Here is a 21,725-nt window from a genome sequence, read left to right as displayed (position 1 = left end):
TTTGAAATACGGACTGTTTGTCGGGATAAATCTAATATTGACTTCGTACTTGGTCAGTATAGGAAATATAAACCTCGTAAAAGACCTCGGCTTCGCCTCGGTCTTTTACTCGGGGCCCTTTATCGGAATACTCACTGACACAGTTCACACCAGTCACTGTTCCACAAGTCCAACTCCATATCCAGAGAATGAACAGTCGTAAAGCCACAGGACCTGATAACATCCCCGCCCAGGCTTACAAGCTCATCAATGATGAGATCGCCCCATCTTTGGCCAAACTATTTACCATGTCTCTTACATCTGGCGATTTTCCATCGACTTACAAACTAGCAAATGTGCGGTCTATCTACAAGCGTGGAGATAAGTCAGTCCCATCTAACTATGTATCTAATATTGACTGAGTACGAGGTCAATATAGGAAATAAAAGCCGAGTAAAAGACCGAGGCGAAGCCGAGGTCTTTTACGAGGTTTTTATTTCCTATACTGACCAAGTACGAAGTCAATATTAGATTCATCACGACAAACAGTCCGTATTTCAAATTCCAGAACGATAACCTCATGAATCCCGGTTTTATGATTGCACAACCGCTGCACCACCACCTACTCATGCAGTGACAATGCTGCACTAGGCACCGTTCAACTGCGCAACCCCTAAGCAGTCAAATATAAGCAGTCAATATAGCCCTAAGGAGTGAAATATGCAGGAATATTTGACTGCTTAGGTATGGCAAAAATCTATGCGAGTCAATACTAAGGGAGTGATAAAGACCAATATCACTCCTGTCCCACATGTCTAAGCTACTGGAACATATTGTACACGACCAACTAATGTACTATATCTATAATGCACCACCACCACCACTGGTACCCCTACCTGCTGAGCAATTTGCCTACCGCAGAGGCCACTCCTGCGAGGACTTGCTCACTCCCGTGATCAACGACTGGATGCTCTCCTTGGACAAAGGTGATTATGTCGTAGCTGCCTTTCTAGACATGTCTAAGGCATTCGACACAGTTAGTCATGCAGTTCTACTGAGTGAACTTCTGGAGATCGGTGTCGGTGGTACTGCCTTGCAGTGGTTCTGTAGCTACCTTACCCACAGGAAGCAACGTGTGGTCACCAAGACACAACACGGCCTAGAATATAGCAGCAACAGGGAGATTCCGCAAGGCTCCGTCTTGGGGCCCTCTCTCTTCAATCTGTCAGTTAGAAAGCTCCCCTCTGTACCCCAGCACTGCAAGGCTCGACAGTACGCGGACGATGTCTCCCTTTACAAAGCTGGCAAGAACGTTGAGCAGTTGTGCAAGGAGCTGACGGAAGACATTGTCAAAGTGAAAGAGTTCTTGGCGGCCAGAGGCTTACTGCCAGTAAGTGAATCCTTCCAAGACGCAGTTTGTCGTGTTCAGGTCAAAGTGCAAGCCCCTTGACCCTAGCGTTGGTTTCCGAGGCTTACTTGCTAGACTGATTTTATAATGATTCTGGACTGATTTGAATCATATTAGGGAGGTTTAGTTCCCACGTAACGGAAACGCGTACGTGGGTGATCCACGTAAAGTGGATGAAGGGCACCCACGTTGCAATGTTGTGTTTAGTCACACGAAACAAACAAAAGCATGATGCAAAAGGCCCAAACCTGGTCAAAGACGAAGCTACCCGGGCCTAAGAAGCTCATCCAATATTTTGATTTCGTGCTTCGGAAACTTCTTCAGCTGAGCACCCTCACAGCTCGCACAATGCGCTCCAATCTGATTTTCACCCACGTTCTGGCGAAACGTGGGTGAGCCTCCATACACGGCATGTCGTGAATCAGAAAACGTCTGTACGTGGGTCACTGAGTATCACGTGGTACACACACGTAAAGTACCCACGGATTACGTGGGACTAAACCTCCCTATTATCTTCCTTATTGGCCATGGGCCATCGTGGAAATAAAGAATGTACAATAGCGTCGCTCTACAGCTGGGTGAGGTCACAATCAACCCTAGTGCACACATTCGATACCTTGGGGTTGTACTCGACGAACATCTCTCCTTCGGAGAGCACGTTAGCCAACTAGAGCGGAAAGTTGGAAGTAAGTTAGCCATGTTCAGAAAGGTCCGAGATCACATGACGGTAACTGCGAAGCGTGCATTTTACATTTGTTCCATTCAGACAGTACTCGAGTATGGGGGTAACTCATTTGCTCATTGCTTGTCAGTAACTCTTCATGACCGTCTAGTCCGTCTTAGTAATAGAGCTCTACGCATTGTGTTCAGTATGCCTCGCTTTTCTGACGTATCCCTTGTTAATGCACGCCATCACATTCTCCCTTTGTCTGTGCGCTATCAGTTCAAACTCTATATCTTAGTGTTTCGTGTCCTGAATCAGTTAACTACAGTACTACTCTCCTTACTGATTGCTTTTGCCTTCGTTCTACTTCTACTCGTACCAATTCCTGCACTCGCTCTCAGGTATCTTCGTCTGTCACTCTACCAAAAGCTAAAACTCGTTTCGGTCTCTTTTCAGTTTCTTTCATCGGTTCCGACCGTTGGAATGCACTCCCCGCTGCAGTCCGCTTATGCTCTTCACTGCACCTATTCCGTAATTCAGTACATGTACTTTCATTTCTAGGGTACCCTGTAAGAAGGCCTTAGGCCTGTGGGGATTGCCCTATCAAAATTTGATAATAATAAGAATAATAATAATACTCGGCTTTTATTTCCTATATTGAACTCGTACTCAGTCAATATTAGATACGTACATGTACTGAGTAGTTCGCGTCGGTAGCGAAAAAGACACTATTATTTTTCAGTTCATTCTCTGTACTACTGACTACTGTACTCTGTAGCTCTGTGCGTGATTGTAGATCTCTGTGGTACATGTACCGGTAGTCATAGGCTATGATTGTGTTTTCGTAGAGAGAGGGAGGTCTTACCGTCTACTCTGTGTGACACTCGTTGGAGCTGCGGAGTCGCCGAGCGGGTGAAAAAAACCCTCAGGCGAATGGCATGCGTGCAGCATTGTCGTGTGCAGACTCAGCTGTCAGTAGATCTACTACAAGTACGTACTTCTTTATTTAAACACACGGCGAGGAGACAACAATTTGATAACCGCAATCAATAAAACTAGCTGAACCGACATTTGTGTACTTTATTCATGCAATGTAAAGAACGGTGGAGACGATATGTGCAATAAAACGATGAAAATATGAAGAAATGGTGTAGGGAAAAAATATGGATTCAAACAAGTTTTCGTACAACACTCATCAGGAATCGTCGTTGTACTAAAGGACACTGAAACAAAAATTGAACTATTATAGAAAATCTAAGTTAGAGAAATAACACTAAGAGCAACAACAGTGAAATTTACAAGTGTGAATTTTAACAATCAAAGCGAGAACTGAACAAAGGAGGGAAGGAAAGACAACGTGATAACACATAACAGCAGTACAGTACACCTAGAACATTAACGGCCAAGCTTGGCCGCACTAAACACGACACGTTACTTGAACAATTTCAACCCAATTATACTATCTTTCTGTACACACAAATTAGGCTTGTACAGACGCTGATAGATAGCTTCCAACACTTTTAACTGTAGTCCATAACCATGACGACCACGGCACAATACAGTGAACGAAGAGTCGGAATACGCACCGCAACAATCAGGACTAGCCAGCGGATGATTGTACACTGAAGACTTGCTACCACGAAACCTACGCACAACACTAACACTCTCACCGGCACTCTCACCATCACTCCCATCACTGCTCTCCGACTCACTGCTCCCTCCGCCGTCCGTTCCATCCTCCGCTTCCTCTGTGCTCTCTCTGTCTCGTCCATCCCGCCTGACCGGGTCCATTGAACTCAACTCGGCCGTCCCCCTGCTATCACGTCCCTCCTTTCGCCCTCGTCCGCTGAGTGCGTAGCTTCTGTTGTAGTTGGCTGTTGATCGTCTTGGTCTTTCAATTATGGGCTTGGATGGTGGATTAGTTGTGGTTGCTGTAGATTGCGTTGTTGGTGTTGGTGTGGGAGTTACTGATATGCAAGGTGGGTCTTTTTGAGTCGGCATTTGTAGTGTTAATGCAGCTGTCAGTGTTGCTCGCGGTCTGCCACTGGCAAGCTCCACCGCCGCAAGAACCGATGGCGGAGGATCAGGAGGAGGCAGTGGGACCGGGACCGCAAGCGGCACCGCCTCAGCCAAAGCCGCCGGGGGCACTGACGAGGGAACCACCGACGGCCGGAGCAAAGGCGGCGACACAAGCCGACCCGATGAGCCACCACGCCCATTCTCCTCCACCACCGCCACCAACGACGGCGGAGCAAGCACAGTCTGTGAGCCAGGATCCGCGGGTTGTGTAGGCAACGGCTGTGTGGCTAATGGTTGTTTTTTAGGTCGCCCTCGCTTCGGTCTTTGTTGTTGTGCGCAAGGTGGAAGTATGTGACGTGGTGTGTGTTGTTTGATGCGTGCGTTCAGGTGCTGAACAGTCCTACCAACATACCGACTAGCGCATTGTCGGCATTCAAAGTTGTAAATAAGATGACTTAGGTGATGGGCTGGTAGGACAGCCTTCCGCACCGTAAACGCACGCATCGTCGTAAAGACTGGCACAAAGTGTACTGCGTAGTATGTTCGACGAACAACAGACTTGACTGCACTACAAACTTTAGTCGACTCCTGCCCTTTCCACGGCAAACATAAATAAACGGGACAACGAGCCGGACCAATCATAGGAGCCTTCGTAGTTTGTTCGACTTTCAACAACTTCTGCAACAAAAACTCAGGGTACCCGTTCTTGACAAAAACTGACCGGAGAAAATCAAGCTCTTCCTGCAGCTTGCAGGACGAACAAATACGCTTCGCACGATCTACAAGGTTACGCACTAAGTTTACTTTATATTGAGACGAACAATAAGAGTCATATACAATGTACTGACCAGTAAACGTCGGCTTTCGATAAACGGTGGTCAGCACGTCACTACTCGTTTTTTCCACAAGCACATCTAGAAATGACAATTTGTTGGACTGTTCATGCTCACATGTAAAACGAAGGGCAGGGTGAATACTATTCAACACGTCAAGAAACTCGTTACTACGCTCCTCATTATCAAAATATGTGAATGAGTCGTCCACGAAACGTACATAAAGGTCAGGCCACAATGAATCATCAACTTTCGACTCACAGTAACCGACAAACACGTTTGCCAATACCGGACCAAGGGGCGAACCCATCGCAACACCATCGACTTGTTTGTACATGACATTGTCGAACGAAAACTCAACACCAGTTGTGACCAGCAACAACAACCGTCTAACGCACTTTCAGATATCCAAGGAGTGTCTACTTCTTTATTATTTTTTTTATTTTTTTTATTTTTTTTGATCTTCAAACTGGTTTATTATGTACTATTATGTGAGATGAAATAAAACAGGAAAGGGCACAGGCCCTGATACGTGCAAGGGATAGCAATCAACCTTGCACATGTGTTCTAAATACACTTTATTATTATTATTATTATTATTGACTGGTTTGAGGGAAAGAGACAAACGGGAAAAGTCTGAAGAAAAAATTGACTGTCACCACCAGGACTCGAACCAGGGACCCTCGCTTGTAGCCAGCGATGCTCTAACCACTGAGCTATGGTGTAGTCGTCATTATTATTATTATTATTATTTAAATTTTGAATAGGATAGTACATGTAGCTGCTGTCTGTCGCCGAGTGTATTGGTATTGGTATTGATTTATTTGAATTCGGTATCTCAACAGTACATTGTACAACTTGGGAAGATCCGAATGACATACATGTAGATACATAAACATAAAGGTGGAGTAGGTGCTACAGCGCAGTGACAGCGGATCATTTTATCGCAGATTTTGGGACTAAACTAATACCAGTATGCAAGTACACAAGAAATAAAAGCTGAATAAATACGACTGCATGACATTGGAGAAAAGCACCAATTAGAGCAAAACAAAGCGACACATCACTCATCGAAAACATTTTCAAAAAGGAGCTGTTTTAACCGGGTACATTGTGGCCCGTCATTAAGAAGTGTCGGTTGCCGAACAACAACGCGGCACCGGAGAACAAACATTTTTTAGTACATGTACAGTAAAACCTGTCTAGGCGACCACTCGGATAAGGCGACCACCTGTCCAAAGAGACCACTGAAACCAGGACCAAGGGATGCTGTTTCCGGTCAAATGACCCTGGCTAAGGAGACCACCTGGTAACAGAGACCACGTTTTGAAGGTCCCTTGAGCGGTCGTCTTAGACAGGCTTCACTGTATAACAGATGCTGGATAGGAGACAATCATGGTCAGCATGTTACCGTGTTACCAGCATGTTACCGTTCACGCACGCTAACGTTTCTTCGACCGTCGGCGTGTAGTATGCTGTATAGTAGCTGAGTCTACCGTTTTTTTGTGTGTTTTCAAGACATGGATGCAATGAATGGGATTTTCGGTCTTTGACCTCTTTGTGGTGGGCCTGACTCTGATCTACTCACCTCCCACCGCTTAATTAAGCTTCATCTGCGCCTTGATCCTAGTAAGTAGTATAGGGTGGTGGCGTTCCTGCTGATGCGGAAAACTCACGCGAACCGTGAATTTTTCAAGACACGATGAGCATTTTAAAAGTTTCTGACACAACGCTCGACTCTTGGCGTAGTCCTAGTTGGAATCTTACCGTGTCGTTTTCCCGCTAAACAGAGCTTTCTAGTTCTATCGTCGAAACGATACCAAACCGACTGTATTTTGGGTGTTGGGTAGAAGTACCGTTGGATTTAGCGTGAACGGTAAAAAAGCTTGTCGGTAGGGGTAAGCGGATTATGCTCGGAAAATGACCAGATTATGCTCTAGCGGATGCTCGCAGGATACTGAAGAAAACAGCCAGTTATGCTTTTATAATTTATATGCTTCACCCAAAAGACCAAAAGAACAGATAATCGTCATGAAAAAAGGACTCAGGGGCCGTTTACATGAGGAAAATAAGCCCGGGCTTATTCGCCTCGGGCTTATTTTTCAACCGTTTACATGACGGTTGTACGGGGCTGAGTTCAGGTGAGTGACTGCGAGTTCTGCGCGCATTATATTTTTCAAATCGCACATGAACGCAGTGGTAAATGTTCGTGTTTGATGAAATTTGGATCAAGAAATGCCGGCTCAGGTTTCTACTGCCTTTCCAATTGTCACTTATTTTTCGAGAAGGTGGAGGATGGGCTAGGACCTTCCACTGGACAAAAACCAGAAGAAAACATACCAAGAAATAAATAAAAGAGACGCACTGTCCACGGCCACATTCTCTCAGGTTCACGAGGCAAAATCGAAAAATACGGAAAAACTCGCTTATAAGCCCTTCTTGACCGTTTACATGACAAAATAAGCCCTGGGGGTTGGATAAGCTCGGGGGTCAAGGGTAGGGCTAGTTCAGCTCGGGGCGAGCTGAATAAGCCCGCCTGACCATGTAAACGCGCGCTCTAAAATGACTGGGTGACTGATCAAGGCGGGCTTATCGTAAGCCTAGGGTTGAATAAGCCCGGGCTTATTTTTCTCATGTAAACGGCCCCTCAGACCATTGTCATGATGTGGACTGGGAATTACCCGAATAGTACAGGCCTCTTTTACGGGCAAACAGAATACAATTGACAGTGGCATGGCGAATGATTAGAACACAACACCAAAAAATGAAAACAATAATTATTGTATGTGTGAAAAAAACGCAAAAAAACGAGAAAAAAAACTAAAACAACAAAAAAACCAGGAAAATACAAGGGCACTGTCCTGCCCACCATCGTCTCCAAAACCTCACAGCCGGCCCTCCGAGATTGCCAACTCTCGCAATGCATTCACAGGACGGTGATATGACGATCGGGCACTGCGGATGCACATGATCGCCGACCGCAACAATGCAAATGCCAGTCGACACCGGACATACATGTATGTCATTGTCTCGGCATACAACTTCGTATTCCCACTCCAAATGAGGCCACACAGGCGCTTGACAAATCTGGAGCACTCTGGCGCACAACAACCACAACAAGATCCTGCGTACGCCCCTGTAGTACTAGTAGTACCTTGGAGATGACCAATGGATTCCTGGAGCAGTGAGAAGACTCGCTCAGCAGGAGCAGATGATGGGAGCAAAGAGAATACAGTCTTCGCCACATGCTGCCACTTAGGGAGCTTAGCTTGGCCCTTCCACCATGCCAGCCCTGTAGCCTCGTCATCAATCACAGCATCATGACATTAGCAGCAACAAGGTAAGCCGGGAGCTCCTCGTTCAGCGTTGCAATGAGATCATCGTTGTCCAGGCATGACAATGCACGCAGCGCATTGACTTGTTCCAGGCCTACATGCATCTGTCTTGCCTGAACAGGGCAGACAATCCTTAGACCTTTGAAGGGTCCGACCACTTTGAAAAGGGCGCCATCACGGTGGTTGAAACGTTGCCTGAAATGCTGGATGGCGGGACGGATACATCTCTTGGCCTCTGTCATGAGATGCTGCTCTTCTCTGGCGTTACCTGCCCCGTGTTGCTGCATAATTATGTCTTCTCCACAAAAAAGCTTCCCCGCATCCACTGTGATCGCAATTTGTATCCGGAGGGTGTCCTGGCTGTTTTGATCATCAACAATGCGGAGCAAGAATTGGCAGAATTTGGAAAATTTTCTGGAATGTTGCATAATATATGTTTGGTATGTGGATAAAGAAGGGGAGAAGAAGTCGAGGAAGTGACTGCCATATGGTCTGTATGGTTCTGCCAATTGCACGGCTTTACATGCAGAAACTGCCATTTTTTTCAGCATTATCCGCGAGGGGCTAGCACATGCTCACCCTCCCCATTAAAAGTAAGTAAATTATCGTGTCCGTTCCCAAAGGGAACTCACGACGGCCGCTAACACCCGGTAAACCCTAGCGGCAGATGCAGCGCCTAACGGTGGGGGTAAGTGGATAAGTGTCACAACCACTGGCACAAGTGCCTAGAACGACCCCATTAGCTGCATCCATGTACGCCTTGTGCCTGGCCACAAGTTCCCAGTTGACTGTGGGTAGCAGCACGGCTGGAAAAACCGCTCCCAGGCAGGACTTGAACCAGGTACCTCTCGTATCTCAATCATGGTCTTTGACCGACCCACCAACCCACCAACCGACCCTCCCCATTACTACATGTATATTATTAAATTTGTCATGTCGCTCACATGTATAAAAGGAGGCGCCATCGCCTGTTTGTGTTGCGACTTTAAATAAAATTCAACAACAACCTTATCTAAATTCTCATCACCATCAAGTTCTCCCTACATTTATTGGCCACCACCCAGAGCCCTCCATTCCTTATCCAATGACGATCATCACGGTTGTTTAAAACAACAAAACGTCTAGGAAAGTATTGTAACGCGTTGACTTTGTTACTGTGTACCACTCTTGGTCTAAGGAAAATATTTTTTAACAATCAGGTTTAACAACTAGTTGTCCATCAGTTTCTTCTAAACGAATACTCCCTCCCACTCCCAGTCTCCGATCTCAAGTCCGCTCCATCATGTCCATCGCCTGGCATGTACATTGTACATTGTGCATGTACATGTACAATGTACAGTCATGCATGTACATGTAGACCTGAGCCTCTACATGTACAATGGACATGTATATTAGACTGTATTTACAGCCATTTTATGACATTATAGACTGTATTTAGGGACCGGCGGATTCTGCTCGAAAAGGTGGCAGATTCTGCTCGAAAAGCAGTGAAATTGGCAGAACCATACAAACCTTATGGCGGGCAATTCCTCGAAATCTGCTCCATTTTTTATCCACATACATGTACCAAACATGCATGAAACTTACCAGAAAAAGTACCGAATTCTGCCAATTTTTCTGCCGGCAGAATCCGCCGGACCCTGACTGTATTTACAGCCATTTTATGACATTAGGCTGTATTTACAGCCATTTAAAAAGAAAAGAAGAAAAAGACCTGAGCCTCTGGTCTACATTGTACACTGTACACTGTGGTCATACAATGTACTACAGTCGTTCCTCTCTTATCTAGCACTTTATACATGTACATGTAAACCGGCACTCTGTACATGTACATGTACATGTACACCAGCACCCTCTATACAATGTACATGTAGGCAGCACCCTCTATAAATCATCACATTCTATAAACCATCACCCTCTGTAAACCAGCACCCTCTATAAACCATCACCCTCTATAAACCAGCACCCTCTATGAACCATCACCCTCTGTAAACCATCACATTCTATAAACCATCACCCTCTGTAAACCAGCACCCTCTATAAACCATCACCCTCTGTAAACCAGCACCCTCTATAAACCATCACCCTCTGTAAACCAGCACCCTCTATAAACCATCACCCTCTGTAAACCAGCACCCTCTATAAACCAGCATAATTAATTATTTTCAGGAACCAAAAGGTCCTTTTCATGCACACTTCAGCAGTAACTGGTCAGATTTCCTAATCCAAGCAGCACCCTCCCTAATCCAGCAGGATTTCCGTAGCACAAATGGTGCCGGATTATAAAGGGACCACTGTAATGCAATGTCATGTACATGTGTCATGTGCCTGTACCTCTGGCAAAGGTGCTGTACTAGTACATGTACATGTACATATTATGCTGCCGCATACATGTACATTGTATATAATAATAATAATAATAATAATAATAATAACCGACGAGGAGACAACAGTCGTAAAATAGCAATGAAAAATATCAATTGTGCACTCATAATCATGTATAAACAATTAAAATGAAACAATTCCAGAACGTTTTCGTGTGACCATCATCAGTGGAACATCGTCACATAGTAAGAATCACTAAAACAACCAGTTATATAGCTAGAGTAACATGAAAAGAAGCGTGAGAATGCAGCACAGCTAGCGGTTATGCATAACGCGTGTAGTGTGAACCTTTGCAGTGTATCTGAGAATGGTAGCAGTAGATGAATGTGGCAGCTGTGAGTGCGTGTGAACAAAAACTGGTGAGTGCGTATTATTTAAAAAGCATTTGGTGTCCAGTCCGGATTGTCGTAAGTTGTTTGACGATTCCTGGTTTAGTGTTATTTGTCGCGCGCGTTTCTTTAAGCAGTTGCAGGTGTTGGAAGCTGTATATATTCGCACACGTGACCCTGTTCTATGCAAGCAAAAAGAAAATGTTGTAGCACTCACACTTTTTAAATAATACGCACTCACCAGTTTTTGTTCACACGCACTCACAGCTGCCACATTCATCTACTGCTACCATTCTCAGATACACTGCAAAGGTTCACACTACACGCGTTATGCATAACCGCTAGCTGTGCTGCATTCTCACGCTTCTTTTCATGTTACTCTAGCTATATAACTGGTTGTTTTAGTGATTCTTACTATGTGACGATGTTCCACTGATGATGGTCACACGAAAACGTTCTGGAATTGTTTCATTTTAATTGTTTATACATGATTATGAGTGCACAATTGATATTTTTCATTGCTAAATAATAATAATAATATTTGAAACTCGGATGTTGAGCCATAAATAAATGTAGAAAGGAAAAGGACATAAGGATACGAGTTAAGAGTACATGTAACTCTCCATCACTGTAACTGGATACTATATACAGTCATAAAGTGCAATAACTCGGCACACAACTCTTTCAGTACTCTTGTCAGTTGTGTGCCGAGTTATTGCACTTTCTGACTGTATAATATTATAGTATCCAGTTACAGTGATGGAGAGTTACATGTACTCTTAACTCGTATCCTTATGTCCTTTTCCTTTCTACAATAATAATATTATTATTAAAATGTACATGTACATGTTGCATGATATTATTAAAATTAATGTTGTTGGTTTGAGAGCATGAAAAAACACGGTGTCCTCCACCTTGTTTCATGCTGCCCAATCAACAACACTTGTTGCATGATTGGTTGGCTAACACCCTCTCTCTTTGTATTGGCCGGTGTTCTCACTGTGCTATGAGATGCTGTAATAACTATTATTATTATTATTATTATTATTATTGTAGAAAGGAAAGAGACATTATGGATACGAGTTAAGAGTAACTCTCCATCACTGTAACATGATACTTTATACAGTCAGAAAGTGCAATAACTAGGCACAAAACTGACAGAGTACTGAGACATTCGACGTCCTGACACCTAGCTTCAACACATCTCCGTAGCGCTAACCGACAGCCTTCCAACTTGGAAGGTTCAAGGTTATGGAAAAGACCAAAGAGGGGAAGGCAAGCGCAACGAAAACGAGCAAAAGCTACAGTCCCAACGGAACAAAGAATGTCGATTGTTACTGGACCGGATGACGAGACCAGTACGATATCTGACAAAGCGGTCTAACTACAATTCGAAGCAGCAAAGCAGCACACCACCCAACTTGGGTGGGTCATAAATATCAAAGATAAGTAAATAAATGGGAAGCTTTGCGAAAACGAATTGTACAAGCCGAAAGCCAAACTCCTACAGTACTCCTCATGCATGACATTGTGATGGACTAGTTGACTACAAAACAAGTTGTTTCACACGACGTACGTTTCGCCGTATGGTTCGTGACGGCTCATCAGGTGTGCAATTGTAAAACTCGGATGTTGAGCCATAAATAAATGTAGAAAGGAAAGAGACATTATGGATACGAGTTAAGAGTAACTCTCCATCACTGTAACATGATACTTTATACAGTCAGAAAGTGCAATAACTAGGCACAAAACTGACAGAGTACTGAGACATTCGACGTCCTGACACCTAGCTTCAACACATCTCCGTAGCGCTAACCGACAGCCTTCCAACTTGGAAGGTTCAAGGTTATGGAAAAGACCAAAGAGGGGAAGGCAAGCGCAACGAAAACGAGCAAAAGCTACAGTCCCAACGGAACAAAGAATGTCGATTGTTACTGGACCGGATGACGAGACCAGTACGATATCTGACAAAGCGGTCTAACTACAATTCGAAGCAGCAAAGCAGCACACCACCCAACTTGGGTGGGTCATAAATATCAAAGATAAGTAAATAAATGGGAAGCTTTGCGAAAACGAATTGTACAAGCCGAAAGCCAAACTCCTACAGTACTCCTCATGCATGACATTGTGATGGACTAGTTGACTACAAAACAAGTTGTTTCACACGACGTACGTTTCGCCGTATGGTTCGTGACGGCTCATGAATGTCTCAGTACTCTGTCAGTTTTGTGCCTAGTTATTGCACTTTCTGACTGTATAAAGTATCATGTTACAGTGATGGAGAGTTACTCTTAACTCGTATCCATAATGTCTCTTTCCTTTCTACATTTATTTATGGCTCAACATCCGAGTTTTACAATTATTATTATTATTATTATTATTATTAGACACCATGGATGTGGCAAATGGGATTTAGGCCTTTGGCCTATGGTTGGTGGATCTGATCTATCCTCCCCCACCGTTTAGGAGCCGCATCTGACGCCTGATCATGGGGTGGTGGCGTCCCACGGAAGCGGAAAGGTGGTTCTTGACCAGGGAGTTGTACGACTCCTTGTTCTTGACCTGCCCGGTACGCGAACCCGTCGAATTTATTTATTTTTATTAGACACAATCTCATAGCATGTGACAAGCATATATATAATAGCTAATGCAGGGACAGAATCCCCTGAGACAAGGGCGTTGAGCCAGCCACGGCAATAGTAAGCTAGGAAAACAAAGCAAATATGAATTAGAGCAGAAAATGAATGGAAAATTACAAAGAAAAACGATTAACGGAAGTGAGCACTATCAAAATTCGTGCATCACCCAGGTATTCGAGAATGTTCTTCGATGATAATTATTGCGTCTAGTTCAGTTGTGATAGTAGATCTTTAAACTGACCAATAGAAGAACAAGTTTTCATACCGTATGGTAATGATAACCAATGAGAGTAGCCGGAAAACAAAGGGGACTTTAGATACTGGGCTGACTTAACAAGAGGCAGGATGAGCGCGTTACGGGTTGAGCTTGTCGAAAACCAATTGTACTTCATCATGTGTGAAGGGGTTTTATGAAGAAATATTTTATGAACCAGTGTACAGAGATGGTGCTTATGACGAACGGAGAGAGGAGAAGTGTGTGCAAGTCGATAAAGGGCATCCGAAGGAAAACATCGATCCTTGTTGTAAAGAATTTTAAGTATAAATCTATGGTGGACTTCTAATTGGTTCAGAGTTGTGTCAGAAAGGCCACACCAAGCGGTATCGCAATAGTCGAATATAGGGAGAATATAGCACTGATAAAATAATAGTTTACACTGGATGGGCAAATGAGTGCAATGTGGTTGTAGTACCCCTAATGCTGAACTGGTTCGCTTGCATACACAGTTGACATGTGCAGCCCAAGAGAGTTTGCAGTCAAACATCACACCTAGATGTTTGTGCTGAGTAACAACACGGATAGGCATAGTCGAGTCAGGGAAGTATAATGGTTGATCAGGAGGGGATGAAGAAATATACATGGCTTCTGTCTTGTCTAAATTGGGCTGGAGTTTCCACGTTTGCATCCACATGACAGTGCTGTTGATGCGATGCTGCATGGTAAGGAGTAATTGTGCAGGGGAGGAATCAGAACAGATAAGGCCAGTGTCATCCGCATACAAACTAACATCGGGGACAACTGAAGGTAGGTCATTAACGTAAAGCAAGAATAACAAAGGACCCAGAATGGAACCTTGGGGCACTCCAGACGTTACAGGGAGGGGATCAGACAAGAAATAAGACAAGCGAACAGCCTGAGAACGAGCAGACAGATACGAGGATATCCAACGCAAGGCAGCATCCTCCACCCGGAAGGTGACCTCCAACTTGACAAGTAAGCCACGATGCCAAACGGTGTCGAATGCCTTAGCCAAGTCGAAAAACACCATTCCCACATGCTCCCCACAGTTCCTCTTTGTCGCTATGTCTTGGACAAGTCGAGTCACCTGGTATTGAGTTGAGTCACCACGGCAGAATCCCGACTGAGCTGGTGAGAGAGCCGGAGCGATGTGCAGGTAGAGGGAATCGAATACAATACGCTCACAAAGTTTGGAAACTGTGCGCAGCAGAGAGATGGGGCGGTAGTTTGCCGGGCAAGCACGGGAGCCTTTATTCTTGTAAAGCGGTGTCACGATGGCGGATTTCCAATCCTGTGGGAATGTACCAGTTCGAAATGACATATTAAAAATAATGGCGAGAGGATAGGCTATTGATGGTGCAAGAGACTGCAGCACTTCATTCGGGATCCCATCTGAGCCGGGAGACTTTCCACATTTCAGGCGCTTCAGATATTTCCGAACTTGAAACGTAGTGACAGTGATTGTACGGAACGGAACAGATATGAAAGGCGACTGGGACAAAGGGGGAATGCGCCACGAAGGATCATCAGGTAGCCCAAATGAGGTGAACTGAGTGTTCAGAACATCAGCTATGCTCTTGGGGGACGTGGCGACCGTACCGTCAGATGCTATCATCGTTTGGGGCATGACACGGCCGGAAGTGTGCCGCTGTGCTCGCACAAACTGAAAGAGTGTAGGTCGATTCGGTGACGTTAGTGATGCTTGGATGGAGCGTATATATTGACGATGTGCTTGCCGAGACAGGTGCTTTACAGCATTCCTTTGTCGGTTTTAAGCTGCATGATTTACTGCTGTCGGATATTTTTTGTACACACTATATAGATCACGCTTGCGTTTTACAGCAGACCTGAGCTCTGCAGTAACCCATGGTGGAGATTGCATGCGGGGTCGTGGAGATGTCACAGTGTGGGTGGCTCCGAATGAGGTGAGGTGACGACGGAAGGCGGACTGGAGCTCACAATCAAAGTGATGAAGTGCGAGTGTACGAGTTCAGAGAGGACCAGTTGTAGCCAGCTAAATCAGCATTGATTAATTGCCAAAGGTGCGAAGGTACTTGTTTGAAGCGATACAGTGAAGATGGAGGACCAGTGGAAGAGTTGGGGAAGTAGTTCGAAATAGGGGCGTAACATAAAGTGCAAACAATCTGTATATGGTCAGACATACCCAAGGGAGGTGCTTGATCAATTGAGCGCACGAGGCGTGGTCGGTTGGTGATCACCAAGTCCAGACACGAAACAGAGCCATTAGGCGAGGAATGAATAAAATAAATAATAATAATAATAATTTGAAACTCGGGTATTGAGCCAATAATAAAAGTAGAAAGGAAAAGGACATATGGAAACGAGTTAAGAGTAACTCTCCACCACTGTAACTAGATACTATATACACTTGCGCCCGAGTGTCACCCCCGACAGACCTGAGGATAATGGCATGAGATCACGGAATCGCAAGAAGAGAAAGCAGCCCCCAGGAAGTGCATCACGGTGCTAGCGGCCTCTCTATCGAATCGAAGAAAAAGAACAAGCCAACAGGAATCGACTCGCAATGCCAGTAGTAAGTCACTATACTACTTTGCTAGTCCTTTCATTTCTTGCAATACTCATGCTTAATCCTCACGCACAATCTTTTCTCCCCCGCAATGCTACGCAATCAGATCATATTTCATACGATCGCTCTTTCTGCGGGACAAGCAAGTTCAATTTCCTGACCTTCAACGCTCGCAGCTTGTTCAACAAAATGGACGAGATTGCGCAGGTAGCCATAGAAAAGAGACCCAGTCTTATCGCCATATGTGAAACTTGGGCAAACCCCCTAGAGCCAGACTCTCTTTACGAACTCCCCGACTACTCCCTTTATAGGCATGATCGGCAGCACTGTAGAGGCGGAGGAGTCGCCGTGTATGTTCACTCATCCATCCCACACAAACACAAAACAAACATCACGATGAGCAACTTCGAATCACTCTGGCTCGAACTTGACCTACCGAATGTATCACTTACAGTCGGATGCTTCTACCGTCCTCCAAACACAGATCCGTACACATTCTGCCAACAACTGGAGCCCTGTCTAGGTCTCTGCAACATGAACTCTCCGTTTCTATTGGTAGGAGATATGAACGCAAAGCACACCTCATGGCTTCCCACTCAGGGGCGTACATAGGGCGGTTCCCGGGATGCCCGGGAACCAGTAAAAAAACTTCGATATGGCCCATTATGGGTACAGAGAAATTTTTGATCCAGGCCCAGCGCTCGCAGTGCAAGTGCACTAGCGCTATACTATAGCAGCGCAAGTGCATGCAGTGCGAGTCCGCCTGACGGTCCGAGGACGGTGACTGTAGCCCAGGTGTGAAAGTCGTAACAGCGTACTGAACTGGGTTCAACTAGGTACATCGCCGGATTCCTCGATCTCAGTCAGAGTCAAATTTTCCTTTGCAGTTTGTTTTGACAAAGTTGGTCGTGTTTCGGACGATGCTTTCGCTTTGTGGAAAAGAAAAATGAAGCGTCGACATCCAGAGGGCCGGAGCTCTATTCAGAGCTATTTTGAGCAGCAGGCCGAAAGCATGTAGCCAGTGCTAGTGGCGAAGGTCACGCGATAGATGAGAATGCAGACGCACCGGACTTGCAAGCGAAGTCTGCATGCAACGAGCAGCGCTGCGGAAGAAATTGTCGGCGAAGCTGTAGAGCGACCGCTGTTGGAAGCTGCTGGATCATCCAAAACTTACTTTAGTGACATGGGAGTGTGTTGGAAGGGATATTCTGAACGTCGACGTCCACAGTGGAATCCAGTCCCCCGAAATTTGCCGGACACGGAAAAGATCTCCGTCATCGATAATCATTGTGCGCCACCGAAGGCGAAGGATTTCATTTCCTGTGCGTGTCCAGACGGATGGGAAACAGCGCCACTTTCAACTATCCTTGCTATTAGAGGAGTTACCCTGGGTAGTCTTTTGACCGGCGTGCAATGGTGGCTTCTGCTTGCCCAGTGTGATGTTTGCTCCAGATGATTCGAAACCTGTAGGCAGCTTTCAAAACTGCATGCAATCGTCATGCTGAACAAAACATCCATAAAACGTAAAATCAAAAGTGCGTAGCAATGACATCGTCCAGCAGCTTGTGGATGTTAATTTCACCCAGTCTGAGGAGAAGATGCAGAAACTCCGGCCGTGGGATACGAAAAATAGCACTTCAATTGAATTTGTGTGGAATTTTGGTTCATCAGGTGGCATGGGAACCACTCCTGGAGGCGAGCGGCGTACGCCCCTGCCACTGATATCACTGATAGAGCTGGCGACCTGCTGAGCTACCTACTAGACACTGCAGGATTAAACCAGCACGTGTCTTTTCCGACCTGTATTTCCAGAGGCAACTTGAAGTCCTGCCTCGACGTTGTCATCTCCAACGTACCAGAAGAAGACCTATCTGTCACATCGTATCCCCCTGTCGGAGCGTCAGATCATGTACTCGTCGGAGGACATGTGTCCCTTGCATGCCCACCACAAGCACCAACACCCCAGCAAAACGTCGAAGCTTGGCGCTGGAACTGGGACCCTGATCGCGTCGTCGCACTGAAAGAAGCCCTGAGCTCAATGCAGCTTTTGCCACCAGCTGAGGAAATCCCGCAGTTATCAATGACAGACCTCTGGTCGCATTGGCATGACTCGCTTATCAACACAGCACACTTGTACTGTACTAACTTCGCACCACGACGTACACACCAGACATGCCCAGGTCGGCGACCATGGATGACTCAACAGCTTCTTTGCAGCATTAAACTCAAGCATCAGCTCTACCGTCAGTATCTCAGAACTCGCAGCGCGGAGAACTGGCTCACATTCGTTACTCAACGCAATAGGACCACAACACTACAGAGAGAAGCTAAATCCGCCTTCGTATCCACTACCGCGCAAGGCGACGTAACTGGTGTCCCACAGCGAAACCTGTACAAGTTAATGAAATCACTGCGGTCGTCCCCGAAAAAGGAGCTTCCACCTATTTCAGCGAACGAAACAGTGGCTAGATCAGATGGAGAAAAGGCGGAAGCGTTTAACAATTTTTTCATTTCGGAAAGCCAGAAGTCCGTCTCCGGACCAACTGAAGCCGTGCCAGAGATTGGCGTGTCGCGCATCATCGGAAGCGAACTGAAGGAAATCATCACCACCCAGGAGGAGGTCAGAAAACTCCTTTCCGCTCTTGATTTCCGGAAGTCGGCTGGGTACGATGGCATCCCGACGAAATTGCTCAAGATCACTGCAGACGAAATATCGTGCTCCCTCGCAACACTTTTCAACGAGTCTTTCTCGCGAGGCGAGCAGCCACAGGACTGGCGCGACGCCACTATCAGTCCTCTACACAAGAAAGCCTCTCGTGCAGAGGTCACCAATTATAGACCAATCTCGCTCCTAAGCGTTGTCAGCAAGGTTCAGGAGAGGATTGTTCACCAACGCCTCTACACCCACATTGAGCCCCACCCACCGGCCGACCAATCTGGATTTCGATCTAAGGATAGTACTGAACTACAGCTCTCCCGCCTAGTGCATGAGATTTCCGCCAGCCGAGATTCCGGTCAGGCAGTGTCAGCATGCTTCTTTGACTTATCAAAGGCTTTTGACCGAGTCTGGCATGCTGGCCTCCTGGCCAAACTCGAGCACCTTGGTGTCCGTGGCATTGCCCTTACCTGGCTCACAAGCTACCTGACTCGCCGCCGACAACGCGTCAAGGTTGGCTCCGCTTTGTCATCATGGAAATCCATTCCAGCTGGAGTACCCCAGGGCTCTGTCCTGGGGCCTCTTCTTTTCCTGGTGTACACGATCGACCTCCCCCCAGCATGTACAAACTCTCACACTAAATGCAGCCAGTTCGCCGATGACACGGCATTACACGAGGGATTTGTCAGCTGCATTCCTCCAACGTGCCGTGGACGCAGCAGGACGATGGTTGAAGGATTGGCATCTCCTCGTCAACACCACGAAAACCGTCGTCCTTTCCTTCCAACCCCAACACACCATCCACATCACGCTCCACTCGACTCGGCTGCAGCAGGTCCACCAACATAGGCACCTTGGTGTTACACTCCAAGACGATTTGCGATGGACCCAACACATCATAGAAACCACCAACAAAGCCAAAAAACTACTACACCAACTCCACAAGACACGTGGCACAATGAACGCTTCCAGCCTATTGTTAATATACACAACCTACATCCGACCCGTTCTCGAATATGGCAGCCTTGCCCTCTCGAACACCACACAGCAACAGCGGGACACACTGGAGAGAATTCAACGCCGTGCTATACGCATCTGCCTTCGGATTCCCCTCTTTGCACCAGTTCACCACAGCTCCCTCCTCCATCACGCAAAGCTCCCCACCCTTAGCTCACGACTCCTTGTTAAACAAGCCCTACTAGCATGGGACATCCACCACCAAACCTCCCCACCACACCTGCAACAACCACATCTTGCACCACAACGTCAACACCAACCATACACCCTTCGACAGACAAGGACCTACTCCATCGGACACGCACACACGAACAGGCACCGAGACTCCCCCATCAACAGTGCCCTCACCCTCTACAACTCACTCCCTATCGACATCACAACCCAACCTCGTAGAAATTCTTTCCGAAACAATGCAGCCAGTCTTCTTTTGAGCAGTACCTGCTCCTGCTCCACGCATCCCCCTGGTTTCTGATATCTCGAACGTGTACTTAACTATAATATCGATCACCCCTGCTAACATTATTGCCCCCGCTTGTTTTTCATGATCCATTGCTTCTTGCCTCCCGGTTAATTTCCATCTAGCTGTTTCTGGCTAGTACCAGTTCTATCGCACTTATTAATCATCCTTATTGGCGTCACGCCATCGTGGAATAAAAGAATATTTATTTACAGTCAGAAAGTGCAACAACTAGGCACAAAACTGACGGAGTACTGAGACATTCGACGTCCTGACACCTAGCTTCAACACAGTCATCTCCGTAGCGCTAACCGACAGCCTTCCAACTTGGAAGGTTCAAGGTTATGGAAAGACCAAAGAGGGGAAGGCAAGCGCAACGAAAACGAGCACAAGCTACAGTCCCAACGGAACAAAGAATGTCGATTGTCACTGGAATGTCTCAGTACTCCGTCAGTTTTGTGCCTAGTTGTTGCACTTTCTGACTGTATATAGTATCTAGTTACAGTGGTGGAGAGTTACTCTTAACTCGTTTCCATTATGTCCTTTTCCTTTCTAATATAATAATAATAAATGATGTACACAATTAATGTATATGTACATGTACATGATTGTATTCCGTGACCCCTGGCCTTGTCTGTGTCTTTGTGCATGTCACCCTTAGGGTACATGTACGTTCGAATTGTCTTCATCAACTTTTCGAACACATTCTTCAAAGAGATTAGTTGAAGTGTCCCTGTGGAACAGTTTCTATCATTTTGGAGTTTTCAGTGGAATCATTGTGATAATGACGTCCAATCCGATCGACCAGCTCCGCGGGAATATTCCAAACTCTTTGGAACTAATCCACCCCTCCCATCGGATGAGGTTATGGAATTTCGAGGAGACTTTTGCTTTCTGAAGAGGCCAATAAGCCACCTCTTCAGAAACACGAAACTCCTCGAAAAGCCAAAGAGTGACAATTCGAACGCGCTCTTTGTCTTGGTTAGTCTTGCTTCTTGCGACCTTTCAACAGTTCCTTCACACAATAGTCAATAGTCAACATGCGTTACTTGTCAATGTTATGTCACGTCCGTGACTTCTGTAGTGACGCGACTCATGACGTCTTCGATATGCCTTCAACTAACTTCAAGTCCTAGACCTACTGAGCTCACACAGTGCCATGTTCATGCCATCCAGGCTATTCAGTTCAGTATTCTGACCCGTCCAGCTAGTTCCGGG

This window comes from Sycon ciliatum, chromosome 9 (genome assembly GCF_964019385.1).
Source record: "Sycon ciliatum chromosome 9, ocSycCili1.1, whole genome shotgun sequence".
NCBI lineage: Eukaryota > Metazoa > Porifera > Calcarea > Leucosolenida > Sycettidae > Sycon > Sycon ciliatum.
This window is presented reverse-complemented; position numbering follows the sequence as displayed.